The sequence below is a fragment of the Vipera ursinii genome, assembly GCF_947247035.1.
Source record: "Vipera ursinii genome assembly, chromosome: 1".
Lineage (NCBI taxonomy): Eukaryota > Metazoa > Chordata > Lepidosauria > Squamata > Viperidae > Vipera > Vipera ursinii.
The window spans coordinates 256,641,127-256,661,033 of record NC_139512.1 but is presented as its reverse complement, the minus strand read 5'-3'; the positions used below and the strand labels follow the sequence as shown (position 1 = coordinate 256,661,033).

Genomic DNA, 19,907 nt, shown 5'->3' with positions numbered 1-19,907 from the left:
GGGAGGTTGCAATGGTCATAAGTGTAAAAAATGGTCATAAGTCCCTTTTCCAGTGCTGTTGTAACTTCAATCACTAAGTGAGCTGTTCTAAGTCAAGGACTACCTGTAGATTTCTAGATAATGTACTATATTGCAATCACCAAATAGACCAATAGTCTTGGGGAAATAGCCAAATATATGGAGCTAAATATATGGAAAATGTTCTTTTGAGAAACTAGAAGCAACTAAATGTTGTTGTGGGACTTTGGTCTAATATAACATTCGTGTAGATCCATTATTTTCAATAGAGATTGGGACTGATATTATACCAGTAGCTCATTTAAATTGTTTTTTTTTTACAAAAAACATTAATGTTTCCCTTTCTCAGAATGAATTTATTTGATTCTTAATAAATCACTATGTGTGGATGTGTGTATGCAGATGTACTCTTTGTTGCTTTAGGGATGACGTACAGGGTAAATGTGACAAATGGGATCTCTTCCACCCCTCATTTAACAATAACCCTTGAGGTGCCTAGATAGCAAGAAAGAGAGCCCTTCCTGGAAGGTGTGGATGTCCCCTTCATTAAACAGGCTTTCTGGGCTGCAAAACTCTTTGGTTTTTTTCCTGCCATCATACCGTAACTTGAAAAGGTAAATTGTGGCCAAAGGCATAAAGGGAGCAACTTTCTATTTAGCTGTTGCTTGGGAGCATATGACTAAAACTGAATGGCTTTTAAAGTGGAAATACAATATCTATGCCCCTTAGAAAGTGAAGCATTCCAGGTCTCCTAAGTTTTAAAATCGCTATTTTAATTATTCAAATATTTAGAAAACTAGTTTGGCCATGAAGGCTGGCGAGACTTAATTGCAGCTTGATTGCTCCTTGTTTACTTTAGTCCAGAAAGTTTGAGGTTTTATTTGCATGAATAGATAAACCAGGGCTGTAAGTTCCTTATTGCAATTTGCATTCATTATTGAATGAAGTAACACATCTTGAACAAAATTCTCTTACTATAGGGAGTTTCAACAAGTGGATATGATTCATTGGTGCATGTCTGTTCTGTTTTTAAAGGCATTTGAGGATTTAGGTGCACTCATCGTTATACACTAATGTTTTTATTTTATTAAAAAGTAATGCATTATGGCATAATTCATGGCATAAGAACTAAAAGTAAAAGTCATGGAGAAAGGGGAAAAGTAATTTCCATTTTTTTCAGTAGAGTTACAAATATGCTCTAAAATTCTTGAGTAGTCATAAGTCAAGGACTATCCAATCTGCCAATTCTGAGCAGCATACAACTCCAATTTTTAATTGGGACTAAAAACATTTATACAATCAATTAAAAAAAACCCAGCTACTAGAAGTTATGAGTTTCTATTATTTTCATTGGAACAAAGATATGGAGCTGTTTAGCTGCGTAAGCTACCATGTAAAGAAAAAGATGGGTAGAGTGAAATCTGAAGGAAATAAATATAATTTGTTGCCATTATACATTTGGATGTTTCATTACTGTGTGCAAGCCCTAAGCCAAATACAGGTCTGGAGCCTGAAGACTTCATAAGCCCTGGTACATGCCTTGATCTTTAGCAACATGTGGTTGGTATCGCTTCCTGGATAAGCCTGGATAAGCCATGGATATCCAGGAATGAGCCATTTCAGTGTTGGTCCCCTGTTTCTGGAATACTTTTTTAGAGCAGCATGTCTGAACCTTGGCAACTATATGGTGTGTAGATGTCAACTCTCGGAATTCTGGCAGTTGAAGTCCATACAGCTTAATGTTGCCCGCCAAGTTTGAGATACACTATCCTAGAGAGATGGCTTGGAATTGGTGGATTGTGGGTTATTGCTCTGAGGAAAAGACATTCTATCTATGGTTGGCTTTTCATGCCAACTTTTCATCTATGCTACAATTGTACTTTTTAATGAATAGTGTGTTGCTGCCCAACATAAATTTGAATGCTTTTCAAAAGATTACTTACTGCTTTTTGTACACGGTATGCTTCTCACTTTTTTTTTCTTCCTCCTCTTCTTCTCCCCTTCCCTTTTTTTTGTTCTCCACATGTTGGTTTCTAAAGATTTTGTAAGATTCCCTGGGAAAATATTTGTTTGAAAGTATGTTCACATAGAGTACCTTTTAAAAATACATGAGAAATAAATGTGCTTTAATTATTATTTTTCGGTAAAAAGAAATGAAATAATGTCTTCTTGCTTAACTACTTTGCTGATGTTAATTCAACACACCTGTTTCTCTGCCTCACATAAACAAGATTTTGTTGATATCAGTAGTCTGCTAGGTATTCCTGCTGCTATCAGAAACATACCAGGTGTGTGCTGCTCGGCTGTTCCAGGAATGCTTGCTGCCAATGGGAGCATCTGCAACCGAATGCATTAGGAAAAATGCTTATAATGACTTCTTATTCTTAGCACAGCCTTTTATTCCTGGAAGGGGAATAATACTATTTACATAATGACCATTTCTGCATGCTGGCAGCTCTCAGATATGGGCTTATCAGGCCAATCTTACCTCGGTTCAGAAGTTAAGCAGGATTGGGCCAGGGAATCCCAGGTGAGACTGGGAAGGTCTAAAAATAAAATCCAGAGCAAAGGCAATGGCAAACCTCTTTGTTATTTTTGGTTAGATAGGATGGGATGTCTTCATGTATCCATCAGGATTTGAGTTTGATGCAAGCACATCTGTATCTCAGAAATCACCCTTTAAGGCTTAGCACCGGTTGCAACTGATGGATGACAAGAAAATTACAGCCCGCTAAATAGGTCATGAAGTCAGTGACATCTGAGACTCACTCGTCTCTTCTCATTTGTAATATTGAGGAGCACAATGTGGATGTAAAAAAAAAAGATTTTGTTTTTATGGGAGTTGTAATACAACCTGCACATCAAGTGCCTAGCTGAGGAAGGCTACCTTATTATCTATCTTAGTTGTTTCACACATCAAGGCAGCTAAACAATAAAATGCTCATTGTCCACAAAACGCTAGAGAAGTAGCTGTGATACATTTTTCACTAATATACAGGTTCAGGATTTTCATTCCCCTGTTCAGCCCAGGCAGCTCATAACATCCTATCTACATAGTTGCTTTGTCATTGTATCTGAACTTGAGGGACAAAACTGGGGAGTCATACAATTTCATGCGTGCTGTTCAGAGCTGTTAATGAAGACATGCAGTTCACAGGAAGGATGGGCTTATGGATGGGTTTCATAGCCAAACAAATGTTTTCTAATGCTACAGAAATTTAGTAGTTCTCAGCAATTAAAAAAATTACTGCTTCACATATTTATCTTTTCTTAGCTTATAATATCTACAAAGTATTGTGGACTGGTATATGTGCAGTGTTGCTTCTGTTTTAAGCAAAGCAGTTTCTGCCAAGAGCCTACACAGATTTATTTATTAGATTTTTATCCCATCTTTATTACTTTATAAGTAACTCAAGACTGCAAACAGACATATTCCTTCCTCTTTCTGTTTTCCCCACAAACAACCCTGTGAGGTAGGCTGGGCTAAGATAGAGTGACTGGCCCAAAGTCACCCAGCCAACTTTCATGGCTAAGGTGAGACTAGAACTCATGGTCTCCGCTTTCTAGGCCAGCACCTACATCATTCTGGTAGTTCTCAACTTACACTCACAGTTGAGCTCCAACATTTCTGTTGCTAAGCAAGACTGTTAAGTGAATTGTACCCCATTTTATAAACAAATCACTGCTGTTGTTAATAAACTATACCATGAAGCTGTTAAGTGACTTTGGCTTCCCTCATTGACTTTGCTTGTCAGAAGCCAGCTGGGAAGGTTACAAGTGGTGGTCACATGACCCTGTGACATTGCAACTGTTGTAAATATATGCCAGGTGCCAAGCACCTGAATTTTGATCATCTGACCATTGGGATGATACAACCATTGTATAAGCCACTTTTTCCAGTGCTGTTATAACTTTGAATGGTTACTAAATGCATGGTTATAAGTTGCAAACTACCTGTACATGTTGATTAAACTTTGCCATCCATGAGTAGTCTATGTAGGATCTACCACTACAGTATATTTTCTGTTTTTCCCTGTAGGAGACAGATTGGCAGAGCCAGGGGAAGGAGTCAAAAGGGGAATCACCTTAGAATCTCTAGGCAGTCACAAGAGAACTAATGCTGTTGAACCTTACTTTTACACAGGTGCAAACCATTAGAGTGAGAAGATTCTTGTGCATAGGCTTGAACAATAAATGGGTAATTTTGAACTGTTTCTGTGTAGAACTAGTTTTTTGCCCCTGACCGTCCCCTCCTTCATGGGGCTCAGATGCTCATTCGATGTGAAAGGGATTGGTGCATGTACAAAAAGCTTCTCCATAAAAGGAATGGTTCCTTCTAATTGCCCCTCATCTTTATTTCACAGAGAGAAACTCTTTATTAACCATGTATTGAATATTTATTTATTTATTTTATTTATTTATTTATTTTAATTCCATTTATATCCCACCCTTCTCCAAAGACTCAGGGCGGCTTACAAGCTTAGCAGTAGCCTTCATTCTATGTATATGCCTGCTTATTAGGGCTTTCACACACACCCCAAGCGGCATTATTACAAAGTCAGCTTATTGCCCCCAACAATCTGGGTCCACATTTTACCTACCTCGGAAGGATGGAAGGCTGAGTCAACCTTGAGCCTGGTGGGACGTGAACCTGCACTAATTGCAGGCAGCTGGTGTTACTTAAGGAGGCATTAGCCCACTGCTCCACCAAGGCTATATATCAGTTGCAGAGAAGGGTGACCTCTGGATCTTCCCTTTTTAAGTCGGTTGGGAATATGGGAACTTTATTAAATAGATTAACAAGGCCCAATCTGGAGAAAGCTCTATTACCATCTATTATTTATGCCATTGTCCTCTATTATTTGCAGCTGGAAAGCAAACCCTGTCCAGGCTTGTAAAGTTGAAAAAAAAAGATCTTTCAAGGATTGTTTTCTTTCACATTTGTTTAGCATTTATATATTAGCTCAGCATATTATCCTCATGTGGGTAGATTAGGCATCCAGCTATATCCAGCCGTTTCATCAAGAAAGCAATTTTCATAGTCCTGGCTTAGAAATCTAGTAATAACTTTCATTGTTATTATTGTAGGTAGCAACATGTACCAAAATACAGAAAGGGTGAAAGAATGCCATTTTCCGCAAAGGCTGCCTAGGTGATAAGGTATTAGGGTTTTGGAGACCTTTGTCTATATTAGCCAATTCAGAGACTGGAGGCTTTACTAACATAAGTAATTTATTACATGTACTTTTCAAAGCTACCTACTGAAACTATGAAATATTATTATAACTAATACATCATTTTAAAGAATATGTTGATTTTACAGTTTTAATTCAGCTTATTATAAAACTAAAGTTTTATTGTACAATCAAAAGTAGGCATTGCCTTCTGAAGAACTTAATCAGCTGAAGCACAGAGCAGGGGTATTCTTAACTAATGGCTTTTAATGACTTATCTACAAATTTAAAATAATACAACCAACATATTTTTCTAAAATATTTTTGATTCTTTTAAACCAGTGGTGGTGAACCTTTTAGAGACCAAGTGGCCAAACTGCAACCCAAAACCCACTTATTTATTGCTGGGTGCTGGGTGGGTGTGGCCCACTGGGTGGGTGTGGCTGTGGTGGTCATGGAAGATTGGGTGGATGTGGCCAAGGTGGGTGTGGTCACCTCAATGTTGCTCATGGGAAGGGACACCTGTGGGGGGTGGGCAGGGTTGGGGGAGCTCCAGGAGGTCTCTGGCAGGTGGGACGGTAGGCAGGAGACTCATCCTGTGGGGTGAGGCAAGGCAGGGTGGGGGTGCCATTGCCATGGGGCAAGGCAAGGGCTAGGGCAGCTGCTGCCTGACACCATCCCCCCCCCACACAGGCCAGTGAGTGCATGGGGGCAAACTGTATCAATAGCCACAGCCTGCCGGCCCCTCGACAGGCGCACTCTGGGACTCCGCAGCTTGTCGCCAGCAGTTCAAAGAAGCCACCTCTGAGATGGATGGTCAGCCATAGCTGAGGAGGTGATGCAGTGGGTGGTGCCTGGGAAAAGGAGAGCATGTAAGGCCAGGAGGGACGGGATGGGGGGGAGGGAAACCAGCTGTGACAGGATGCATTCAGCCACGTGGGACCTTGGCAAATTAGTACGCGGGTGGTTGAAGAGGGACAGTTGCCACCTCCGGGGCACGGTGCAGGTGCCCACAGAGAGGGCTCTGAGTGCTGCCTCTGGCACCCATGCCATAGGTTCACTGCCACTGTTTTAAACTAGGTTTGAATGATTTTTTTTTAGTGAAGATTATTTTATACAACCCATCAAGATCATATATTATTCAGATTTTCTTCTGTAAAGGTACAACTACATAAGGTAACTGATTACTCTACAAAACAAAATCATAAAAATATACAAATATAACAATCAAAACAGCACTATATAATAAAATATCCTCTTATTCTATTTTTTGTCACTTTTTAAACTTCTCTTTCCTCTTGATTTTCTCCTCTTCCTAACACTCCTTTGTTGTTATTTTATATTTTGTTGCCTTTTGAAACTTAATAAAGTTGGTTAGAAAACAAGATCACATACTCATGATCTCAGTCTTCTGAAATGGATGATTTTGTTTCTTTTTCCAGTAACTTCCTTCCTTCCTTCCTTCCTTCCTTCCTTCCTTCCTTCCTTCCTTCCTTCCTTCCTTCCTTCCTTCCTTCCCTCCCTCCCTCCCTCCCTCTCTCCCTCCCTCCCTCCCTCTTTCTCTTTCTTCCCAGTATCCAACTAATATTTCAGATTTTAATGAACATATCTAGACATGTAATGTGGCTTATTTTTAATGACCTCAATAAGATTGGTATGAATATAGATTTAATGCATATATTATTTAAATCCCATCAGTAATATTTACTTTAATTATCCTAACTATCTGTAATCCTCAGCAAGGAAGCAAAGCCTGAATTTTCTAGCGGTAGATTTATTTTAACAAAGCATGTAAATTAGCACTTCGGGGGTATCAAAGTGTCCAAATTAAAAGTTTGATGCTTCTTTTTTATTCTTCATTTCTTTTTATAATATTCTGCACTGCAAAATAAGTGTCAGAGAAACAATAAATCAGCTTCCATTGATGTATTAGTGGCAATTGTTTTACCTAAACATGATAATAACCCTCTGCCAAAGTATTATAGACAACAAATGCTGTCCAGCTGCACTGTGGTAATAACCGAGTCCAGGTAGGATTTGCTGGTTGACAACAAATCCTCCTTTGTTTTCTAAAAAGATGAAGGAGCAAAAAAAAAAAGGCTTAGTGTCTTTTCTTACATATTTGCTAGCCTTCCTCCCCACCACTTTGCGTGATTTTCAGGGGATACTGTTATATTGTGACACGGGGTACCTGTGATAGCAAGCATTCTTAAGAAATTTAATATATTGAAAGCACACTTTAGTGAGGCAAAAATAGACTTCCATTTCTACAACCAGAAGTGTCCCCGGTCTTTCCCTTTCCTTTTAGGAGGAAAGAGAAAAACCACAATCACAATTGTTTTTCAGATTTTTCTACCCGGGGAAAGAACTACCATATTGAAAAGAACATTGCAATGCTGTAAGGGTATTATCTGGGGAGAATTTTGAGACTTGGGAATAAACCCCTTAAGGGAAAAGAGAAGAGAGGAATGGAATTATTAAAGGGAATATTAATTGTTTGAAGAGCATGGCTGTACCAGGGGAGATAATTATAAATAAAAGGCATGAGATACAGAGATGGTTATACAGAGGATGTAGGAAAAGGAGTAGCGGAACCTGAGGTGGAGTCAAAAGAGGAATCGGCTTAGAGTCGCTATGTAGCTACAAGCGGGCCAAGCCCAATCCCTCTTGAATTCTGTTAACTCTTGTCTGGCGTCAAAATAGTGCTATCTGTTAGTTGAGTAGATTCTTGTTCATAGGCATGCGTAATAATAAATCAGTTTAATTGACATGTGGTCCTAGTCTTTCATGCTTCACAGTATTCTAATAGTGTACAAATTTAATAAAAAAAGGTTGCACAAATCAAAATTAAGTCAATTATCAGTTTGTACAGGTAGTTCTCAATTAACAGCCCTATTTGGGACCGGAATTTCCATGGTTAAGTGATGTAATCATTAAGCAAAACATCACATGACTTCACTGCTTTGTGTTGCCAGTTTCAGTAGATTGTGTTCATTAGGCCAGGATTTCACACTTCTTCTGTTCTGCTGTACTCCTCTCTGCTTCAGCTCCCCCCTGGCTCTCTTCCCCCCATCTCTGCCCTTTTGGCCACCCTGTACCCCACTACTCTGCTGCCCTACACAACAGTGTGGTCAGCAGTGGGAGGAAGAAGACAGAAAAGGTCATCTGGAACAGGGGTAATGGAGAGCAGGGGGGGCAGAGCAAAGGGGGGGCAGAGTACAGAGCAGCAGGGTTGGTCAAGGGCAGGGCAGCCAAAATGGCAGAGATGCAGGGAGACAGGGTGAATGAATGGATCTATAGTGCACCCTATGGATCATAAATGCGGGTAGGCAACCAAGCAACCAGGTTTTCATCCTGTGACCACAGGGTATTGCAATTGTGTAACTTTGATGGAAGATTCATACAGGACCATTGTAATTTCAAATGGTGACTGAAGGAAGTGCAGACTACCTGTAGATGGAAAACAAGGAATAGTAAGTTTGAAATTAATTTATGGAGTGATGGGATTGTTGTTCCATCCAGGCAGATTCTTAAAAAGGGAATGCTGAAACTTTAACTTCCGAGATATGTAGTCGCATATGTGAATGTGAGAATATTTTGAGCAAAGGAAAAGCATTCTTTTGTTGTACATCACCAGAAGTCACTTTTATTTGAAATGGAGAGCTACGCAAATATGACAATTATTATTATAAGTAACAGTCTGCATATTTTCAGAGGAACTTTTAAAGTTCTGTTTTCCTTTCTCTTGTGAAATAAAATTCTAGCAATTTTAATTCTGTGTGATTTTCATAAGTTTTGAATGCAAATTTATTTTTACACTTTCCCAAAGTAGCACAGGGTGATGTTAGAAGCAAAATCAATAGAACAATTCAAAATAAAAGTCTATTGAAAAACACTATAAAACAATAAAAGCTCAGAAAGGTAGCTGGAAAGAGCATAAATGTTTTATATTATTTTTGCCTTAAGATCTAATTGTGATTTGGTGGGGTACTTGTCAAAATAGGATTACAATAATCAAAATTTCTCCAAGCACCCTCTGTTGTGATTCAGGGTCAGCCTGTGGGTTCGGCAGTTGGGTCAGACGATTCAGAGGAGGAGGAGGGGGGTGTTGGAGAGCTTGCTGATGAGAGCCCTCAGCCAGGCCCCTCCCACCTGGTTACGACGCAGACCCAGCTGTGTGAGCCTGACAGCGTGGATGAAGATGACCCACAGCTGGCCCTGTTCAAGGACGCCCGATGCAGGAGGCAGTCAATCAGGAGTAAACAGAGGAAGGCAATGGGGCACCTCGGAAGGAGGCAGAGAGAAGCCACGCCCTGAACTGTTTAAAAGAGGAATGCGTGGGAGGGCTGGTTTGCTGAAGGCAACCGTTTGAATAGCTCCTGTTTCATGGTTCGTGTCTTGTTTTTGCTCTGTTTGCTTTTGTGTCCATAAATTTGGCAGGCTTAGTTCCAGCCTCTTGCCTTCTTGTAAAGGGGTTGTCCCTGCCTTATCTGCAGGGCCGGTAGTAGGCTGGTACAGAACACCCTCAAACTTTGGAGCCTTTTGAGCACAGCTGGAATTTTGAAAGAATCACCTGGGTTCTTTTCTTATTCTTTTATAAACTAAGAGTTTAGTTCTCCATTCATAAAGTGGCCATTATGGCGGTGATGGCCAGTGACCAAATCCCAATATACTATAATCAAACTGTTGAGAAAGATCAGGTCCCAGTAGTTCCCCTAGATGCATCTTATGTTGCAATTTCCTTGTTTGGTTTGTATGATTTTTACCTAGGTTGGAGACATCTCTTCCAAACCGAACACCCTATTTTTAATTTCCAAAGATGTCCACGTGTGCCATGTAAGGCCCAGAATTAGTCTTGGTAGTAAAAGTAATTGTTTGAAATTACTTTACAACATGTTAACATCCCCTGTTCTGTTTATAAATGTCAATTGATAATGGAAAGAGGGAGTCTATGGGCTCCTACTGGAATCACACTGAATATCACAGTTCAAGCTTAAATTCTATAAGAAAATAAACTAAGCTTTGAGGTTTAATATTAATCAGACAGTTAAAAGACTTACTGGAAAATAAATACTTTTTCATTCAATTTTTAGTGACATATATAAATACAAGATAGTGTCAAGAGTTGTTCCCCTGTCTAATAACTACTGCTAGATTCTCTGTGCTTTGACTGGGGAAAACTAAGGATTCTAAAAATGGAGCAATTGAAAAGTAGAATATTCAAATACATAGCTATGGCTGAAGAGCAGATATTAGAAAATAGTAAATTTTACCCTTTTAATAAACAGGTGTGTTGGTTGATTAGTGGTATAATCAAGCATACACATTAACTAATAATAATCATCTATGATATTTAATTTGCTAATCATGCTGGGCAGAATTTTTGTGTGTCTATGTCTCATGAATGCAAACACAGGGGAGTTTACATCATAATGTTATAAAGAAAAAGAAGCTGGTTTAAATTCTTCAATAGCAGACAGTATCAGCTTTTACTTTAAGTGATATCAGTAATTTATACCAGAGTACTTTACCTTACCCTGAAAATGGGATATGTTAAAGGAAGCTAAAAGCATTTCTATCAAATGAAATAACAGGAGAGATGACTCTTTGAAGAAAAATTTAAGAAGCTAAATCTGATTATTGTAAGCAAGGCATTAAGAATGTAATTGACTGATTAAACATGAACAACATGTGAATTCAGATTAAGATAATGACTCATGGTGGAATCATGACTTCATTATGATTAAGCAGACTTCACAGAATTACACCATTTATTACAAAAGAGAGGTTAGGAGGCCTCATAAGATAACATTATTTAATTTGCAGTAAATCTGTACACGTCTCTATTATTCTGAAGAAAGAATGGGCACTGAAATGCTCACTTATATTCAGTTGCATCCCATGAATAATTTCACTCAGAAAGCTATGGGAGGTTTGCTACAATTTTATTGTAAATGCTGTTGATTGATTATGTGCCATCAAGATTATGTGTTTTATTGTTGTTAGCCGCCCTGAGTCCTTCGGGAGATAGGGCGGCATATAAGTCCCAATAATAAATAAATAAATAAATAAATAAAGAAAGAAAGAAAGAAAGAAAGAAAGAAAGAAAGAAAGAAAGAAAGAAAGAAAGAAAGAAAGAAAGAAAGAAAGAAAGAAAGAATTGTTGACTCTTATTGACCACATAGATAGTTTTAATCCATGATGATCTGGTCCTTCAACAATATACGTACCCATTACTAATGTATTTGAGTCCAACCACCTTGTAGCTGGTTCATCCTTTTCTCTTTCCTTCCAATCTTCCCAGCATTAGAGTCTTCTCCAGAGATCTAAGTCTTCACACAATATGTCTGAAGTAGGATAATTTGAGCCTCATCATTTGTGGCTCAGGTGAGAACTCTGGGTTCACTTGTTTAATGATACATTGGTTTCTCTTCTTGGCTGCCCGCAGTATTCTCGGGAGTCTTTTCCAACTCCAAAGTTCAGAAGCACTGATACTGCTTACAATCTCCTGCTTTTTCAAACTTCAAAGTACCATGCCTTGCACATTTCTGATCTTTGGAAATGCTGGTAATGACCTTTAAAGCCCTACAGGGCATGGGTCCAGAGTACCTTAGGGAGCACCTGCGGCCGGCATCAACTTCCCTCCGCCCAGTGCTCTCCCACAGAGAGGGCCTCCTCGGAGTGCCACCGGTCAGAGAATGCCATCTGGTGGCCCCCAGGGGGAGGGCGTTCTCTGTGGGTGCGCCGGATTTGTAGAACCATTTACCGGTTGAGCTCCAGATGGCGCCCGACCTTCGCTCCTTCCGGCGTGATCTAAAGACCTACTTGTTTGAACAAGCCGGCCTGGTCTGATGGGTTTGGGTTTTATTATTGCTTTTAACGTACTGTATTTATTGTTGTATTGTATTGGGCATTATGTTTAATCTTTTCTTAATTTTTGTATCTTTGTATTTTAGTATTTATTGCCCTGTTCACCGCCCTGAGTCCTTCGGGAGAAGGGCGGTATACAAATAAAATTATTATTATTATTATTATTATTATTATTATTATTATTATTATTATTATTATTATTATTATTATTATTATTATTATTTTGTAGGTACACACACACACACACACACACACACACACACACACACACACACCTTGGCATTTGAATATCTTTCCCAAGGTCTTAATGCTACACATGGCCATTTACAAACAAACAGAGCATCTCTACTGACATTCCTTTCTTGGAGGAAATTGCAAAGGTTTTCCGCTGAGCATTATTCTTCCTCTGGAGCATTGCGGTGCTTCAGGGTTGAAAAGATTAGACAGTGACATCACTGTTGTCCAGGAGATGATGAGTTGGGGGCTCCTCTCATGTCCCCAGCAGGAGCTGGAGTGAAGGATGGGAGCTCACCCCACCCCATGCAGGACTTGGGTCTTGAATGCGGGCTTGCTAACCTCCAACTCAGTATCCTAACCACATGAGCCACCATGCTCCCTATTCACTAGGAAAATGACATAGAACCACAGGACAAAGAATCAAAGTACCTTAAATTCTATTAAGGTTTAATCTTTCTTGCAACTCCTGTGAGACCTGCATAATTTTCCAAGAAGACTCAGCAAACTCAATAATTTTGCTTCAACCTGAAGCACGCTCATTTAAGAGTTTGGACTGACTTTCTACTGGTGTTTTAGAGAAATTAAACCTTCCTTCAAGAGAATGGAAGATGAAATAGTGGGAGACTTTGGTTTTCTTCTCGCTTCTTTTTTGGACTTGCTCACAGCTACTCTTCCCGTTCTCTTCCTTATGCTTTCTGCCTTAACCCACTTTGTAATAAAAATAGCTCTCCTTTAATAAGAAGCTTGGGCGGGTGGTAATGATTAATTTTCTCTAGGTCTCATGCTTGAGAAGCACAGATCTTTTTTGTTGCAATTCTTATTTGGCTGCTTCAGCTGGATGAGTCGTGATCCTGTATTCTGTGGTTCATTGTTTTATCTACAGTAGCTAGCACACCCGTTATCTACCACTTGAAATACATTTTTTAACACCAACATTTCTATTCTGAGCATGAAAGCTTTAAATATTCAAAATGATCCATTTGTGAGCTTTAAAGCTGTATAACAGTCTTGCTTAGCAACAGAAATGTTGGGGCTGAACTTTGAGCGTTAAGTTGAGATCTGCCAGAATGATGTAGGTGCTGGACTAGAAAGTGGGAGACCATGAGTTCTAGTCTCACCTTAGCCATGAAACTTGGCTGGGTGACTTTGGGCCAGTCACTCTATCTCAGCCCAGCCCACCTCACAGGGTTGTTTGTGGGGAAAACAGAAAGAGGAAGGAATACCACGTATGCTTGCAGTCTTGAGTTACTTATAAAATAATAAAGATGGGATAAAAATCTAATAAATAAATCTGTGTAGGCTCCTGGCAGAAACTGCTTTGCTTAAAACAGAAAAGGCTTACCGTAGTTAATTTTTTGGAGATATCAGCTGTTTTCCACTCTGACCTCCTTAGCCAGTTGTTAAACAATGATTCTTCAGCATACATTTGAAGCACACCTCTCTGGGCTTCTCTGGTGTTTCTTGTTATCAGTGATGACGCCAGGAAAGAACAAAGTCCACAATTCAAAGGGCGTAAATTACTTGCAAGTTAGCTCTAAATAAATTAAGATATTGCTAAAGCATACAGATAAGAATATTAGTAGGAAAAGGGGTAACGTTTTTATTAGTTTTATTAGTTATTAGTATATTGCTCCATACAACATTATCAATATCATTTATCATAAAAAGTTCTTGAGAATGAGGAACACTCCAATCTAGGAAATACAGGAGAAATGGTTGACATCACAATTCAGGTGGAAAATTAATCTTCCCTTTGAGCCTTAACTTAGCCTTTTCATACGCTTCCTGAAGTGTATGTTGGTAAGAGACATATGGACTGCAGTATCACTGTTATTTAGATTGCCTTGTTCAACCACTGGATTAACTCAAAATCGGTCTAGGTCAGGGGTCCCAACCTGTGGGCCATGGCCCATTACTGTGGGCTCATGGCCCCACTTGCATGAGAGTTGCAGGGGCTTGGGGGTCTCTCTTGCATGGACGCTCAGAGCCTCACTTGTGTGAGCGCTTGGGACATTACTCGAGTGAGGTTTGTGGTTCTCATGTCCCCACTTGAGTGAGGGTCACAGGTGTTTGCAGCCCCACTATGTGAACATTGCTCACTCATGTGAGTGTTGCACGTGCTCAAGGCCTCACTCACATGAGGACTCAGCCTCATTCGCGTGAGAGTCGTAGGTGCCCTCAGCACCACTTGGGTGAGCGATCGGTGCTCATGCATGCACATGCGTGTGCACATGCCCCTTCCCCTCTCACAAAACCATCCCCTCTTTCCCTTCTCCCCTCTCTGGGCTGTCAACCCAGAAAGGTTGGGGAACTCTGCTCTAAGTAACATTATCGAGAAATCATGAAAGCATAAAACCGGAGGCATGTGATAGCACTTAGCTCATGTATTAGGCAATTTGTGCAGATGATCTTTTATCTCCAATCTTGGTCTCACACTTTTGATGACAAGCCAGTATTTTGGGGTCATGGGTATATAATATAATTAAGTGTTATATATTATCAATAAACTTAGATTCAATGAATACAGATAAAACATCACAATATTAGCCAAAACCCATTGCCAATAAAAATATAAATGTGCACTGACAGATGGGACTGTACTATTTCCCATATGCCCAGTAACATTATTCATCATTTCCATACAGAGTCAGTTGGCATATATACCTTGTGAGCCCAGCATGAATCAACCTAAAAAATGTATGTTATGCACTTTATTTTGTTTTAGCTACAGTATTTACATTCTTCTGACTCATATCTTTTGTGATTCTTTCAGCTGAATTTAACTATATGCAGTAGCTCATACATACAGTATAATTTGCCTCCAAATTGTTAAGAAATACTGATTGAAATGATACAAAATGTTAATGTCTGATATAAATAAGAATGAGAATGATGACTACACTTTTGATGAGGTCTATAGAAGAAGGTATGGAAAGCACGCACAACATGGGACAGTTTGGACACCTCTCACAATATGTTCCTTGCTGCCTATCTTGCTTCTTCTTCTAGCTATTTTTTAAAGATAGGGTGAGTTAAAAAAAGGAAACTTAGCAGGTTATAAAGCAAAGATTCACCACTCAGCCTAATTTATATTTTCAGCAATATCTCTGGGACCTTTAGAGATTCAAGAGGCATTCTTAGAAAATAAAACTTTGGATAGCTTTGGCTAATATTTTGTTTATGGATATTTTGTAATTGGCCGCATCCATCATGGCATGTTCTGAGCTCTCATATGCTGCATTCATACAACCTTTGAATGCAGGTTTGTCTGCTCCTTTACATTTTGCAGAACACATAGAAGGCACGGCTATTTCCAGAAAGCATAATCCCAATGGAATGGTATTATTAACAAGTCACAATTGGGTGAGCTAAAATAAGCAGCTTAGAAATAGATCAAGGATGCAATTTGAAGGTCAAGGGCAAATGGCAGAAAGGAATGAAGCCCAGGGCAGAAGTCCAAGTTATCGTACTAATTTGGAACAGGGAGGTGAGCAGCCGTATGACCTGAATGCAGGTGCAGGATTTTAAGCTGGAAAGCTTCAGTGTCCAGATACGATGCAAGGACCAAAACCAAAACAAACCCTGTTCTCAAGGCAAGGCATATAGCACAGGCCTTTTCAAACTTTTCACCCATTGTACCACTTTTAGGATATGGCAACATCCGAGTACCACCAGTTGCCTAGGATAGTGTCAAAAACTTGATGACCAAAAAAAAAAGGAAAAAAAGTGATGAAGTACAGGTAGTCCTTGACTTACAACAGTTCGCTTAGTGACTGTTTGAAGTTACAATGGCACTGGAAAAAGTGCCCCCCAAGCCACAGCTGAGCAAGACACCTGCCTGCCCGCCTGGTGGCGCTCTTCCTCCTGTCCGAGGTTTTCATTGTTGTGAGCGTTTCTGTTGAGGATTGGCAGTGGGGGTGGGGTGTGGGGGTGTTTGGTTTTTATTCCCCCCATCTGCTGGGTCATTGCAGCACATTTTGGTCACTTCACATGAGCCTGGGATACTGTGACCGTCATAAATATGAATCGGTTGCCAAGCATCTGAATGTAAACCACAAGACCCTGGAGATGCTGCAACATTCCAGCTGATAGATGCTTCTTCTGGGCTCAGAAGTGCCAGGATCAGTGCCGAGCTCCAGCTGGAGCCTAGCACTTATCCTGGCACTTCCACTGAGCCCTGACAGCCCCAAAGAAGCGCTGATCCTGGTGCTTCCGCAGGGCCCTGACAGCCCTACAGCTCCAGCCGTCTCTCACTCAGGCTTGTGCGGTGCTGCCACTGGTTCAGCTCATTCCCCTCCCCCGCTACCACTTTTCTAGGATGGTCACGTACCACCTGCCAGGTGCCAATGTACTACAGGTGGTACCCATACCACTGGTTGAAAAGCCCTGATATAGCATATTGTGATATTGTTTGCAGCCCAGAGTCAATTGGACTGAATGAATGTCTAAGCAAGGAGCCAGTAGTCTATCTGGAATCTTCGGCCATTCAAAGCGCAAAGTGTAATTCCAGAAAAGGATCTTGCAGTGCCAAGCCTGTAACCATGGAGACATTTGTCTCTCTTGACAGATATGATGAGATGAGGTAGACACATGAATGAGGATATAATTGATCCATGTCCTTTCCACATTCAGCATCACTTATTTTAGCATTTTTGTTCAATTCAACCCAATAGGATGGTTGAGCAAAATTGTACTGGAGTTTTGGAATCTTGTCTGTCCTTCCATATGTCCATCATCAAGATAACTCTCAGAAAGAGAACAGCAAGGGATTAAATTTGGTGAGAGAGGAGAAACAAGCAAAAGAAAGACAGAGATTAAAAACGTAGGCCAGATTCAGCTTGGAACTGTGGAGGAAAAGATCCAGAAAAAGATGTTAATGGATCCTTGGACAGTGGCATAGAATACTGCTGACTGCTCCAACTTCCCAGAGCCATTCGCTGCATACTTTCCTTCCTTGTTCTATGTACAGGGAGACCTTGCTTCATAATGCTAACTGGATTAGCAATTCTATTGCTAAGCAACATGATTGTAAAGCATGAAGTCAGATGAATGGACTGACTTAAGGCAGCTATGGTACTCCCAGTTACCATCATTAGGTGAAAACCACAGTCACAGAACATATACCACTATCACAAGATTGCTATTGGTGATCTTCTGCAGTCTTCTTCATGGACTTTGCTTGTCAGAAGCTGGCAGTGAACGTTGCAAATAGTGATTGTGTGACTCTGGAATGCTCCAACCATCACAATTGTGAGCCGGTTGCCAAATCATGATCATGATCATGAGAACAGTGGATATTGTGATGGCCACAACTACGAGGCTCCATCATAAGGCCTCCTCATCTTCACCTTGAACAGTCACTGAAGGAGTGGTTGTTCAACAAAGACTATGTGCATTTATCTACAAAAAATATTGGCCTGTTTGCCATGCAGCAATCTCCTGGGGGGAACAGTGGCAAGCTGCCATTACAAAAGTAACGTCATGCCACTGTGACGCAATCCCTGCCTTTTTCATTGTGCATCATTACCTACCCTAATCGCGCTGAGTTTACAATATCATATAGTTTTAATTATTTTAACAAAGCAGCTGGAGCTGCAGATACCCATGTTCCTGTTCCTATTTCTCTCAGTTTCTGGATGCCAAAACCTCATCTAATTTTACTTGGCATCACTGACTATTTAGGAAGCAAAAAATAGTTGCATCTGCAGGCTATTAATTGGTTAAATATATATCTGAAAGAAGCAGAAGAATGGATTCCACTAAAAAAAAAGAAAAAAAAGTGTAGCATTAAAAAAATGCAGTTCTTTGGTGGACTCTTATTCAAAGATTTATTGAGGGAAATATTCATGTGTTTACATATTAACAGAGCTGATGAGAAGAGGAAAATGAAGAATACAATTACAGCCTGTTCTTTCATAACCTGAAAATGTTTACACTGAGGATTATTTCAACCTGTAACTGGCTGGAAAAAAGAGATAGTTCTGTTGAGTTCTGAGATAGGGTTTTCTCCTTTCTAAATTTTTTAAAGCTTGGTTACTATATAATTTTTGATCTGATCTTAAAGATTTTTTTAAAATCCCTTTTTCTTTACTTTTATGAATAATGAAAACAAAATAATCTTACTGTTTTCAGCTAGAATATGCTTTGGTGGCAGACTCCTTGAAAAACATATTTCTGTCTTGCTTTAAAATACGTAAATGAAATAGCAATAGCACTTAGACTTATATACCACTTCACAGTGCTTTACACCCCTCTCTAAGTGGTTTACAAATGTCTGCATATTGCCCCCAACAATCTGGATCCTCATTTTACCGACCTCAGAAAGATGGAAGGCTGAGTCAACTTTGAGCCGGTGAGAATTGAACTGCCGAACTGCTGGCAGCTGGCAATCAGCAGAAGTAGCCTGCAGTACTGGATTCTAACCACTGTGCCACCACGGCTCTTATAAATATATGGTTTGGTTCTGATTTTCCTTTCATACTTTGCTGTTACCTTTAAAAACTGTTAAAACGTTCAGTGTAAATGCAGATGTCCCTTCAATCTTCTGAATAGCTCTGCCATTCATTTTATTAGGTTGCGACTATTTTAGACTTTTCTACCAATAGAGGAGAATATTTGTAGCTCAAGATTGAACTGTGAAGTTCTTGGTGCTTCTCTGAGTATGGGTGTGTGCTTGCCGATGTGTCATTACCCAACTTCTCTGTTTTGATCCTAAATCAAGTCAAATCAAATATGTATCATGGTCATAGACCAGCGTAATCTGGCTATATATTATTCTGTTTACTGTGTAGAATGAGGCTGGCCTGTGCTGAGAACACAAGAGTCCATTTATAGTCCAGCCTTTTGTTTCTCACAGTGGCCCACCAGATGTCTCTGGGATCCTTCCAGGCAGGCATCCTTTCCTTTTGTAATTTTCCTGCAACCGCCCTTTAAGAGAGAGGCTTCCTCCAATCAGAAGACCACACAGTCTAATTGTTCTTGATAGACCTACTCTCCTTGAATATATCTAGTCTGCTATTACAACTATCCAGGTTTGCGGCTGTCGTGAAAATGGATGCCATCGGCTAGCTATGTGTTGTATGAAGAAGGGCTTCTCCTTTCAGCCAGCTTCACTGGATGACTTCAAGTCTTAGCGTTTTGAGAGAAGGAGAAAAACTTCTCGCTGACCATGCCTGATTTTGTATACCTCAGTCGTGTTCCTCCAAGATTTCTTTTTTCTAAACTAAAGAATCCTAAGCAGTCCTTTCTCCAGTACAATTAAAGCTAAAAAACTGTCAGGATTATGATACATCTTTCTAAAGGTCAGTTTTATAATATCATAAATAAAACAAAAAGGTGTGTGGCAGTTTGTTCATCACAAAGTGTATCTTTAAATCAGAAGATGACGGGAAGTTGTTAGAAACCACTTACTGCATTGAGGATGAAACCAATGATCCTCTGTCTTTATTTACTCCTTTACTATTTCCTCATACCTCATCTCACCCTGGCAACAGTGCTCACTCAACAGCTTGATTAAAGAAACAAATCATTGTTATTGCAAGGCTTTCACCTTGGAATCAGGATTGGGTTCATGTTTCTTCTGTAATCTAAATTTGTTGATGCCCCTTT

General features: G+C 39.9%; 1 protein-coding gene across 3 annotated transcripts in view; it reads left to right on the top strand.

The window, feature by feature from the left end:
- FRK (fyn related Src family tyrosine kinase) overlaps window positions 1-19,907 on the top strand; it is a 60,506-nt gene that overhangs the window by 1,816 nt on the left and 38,783 nt on the right. The gene's annotated exons all lie outside the window — the stretch shown is intronic.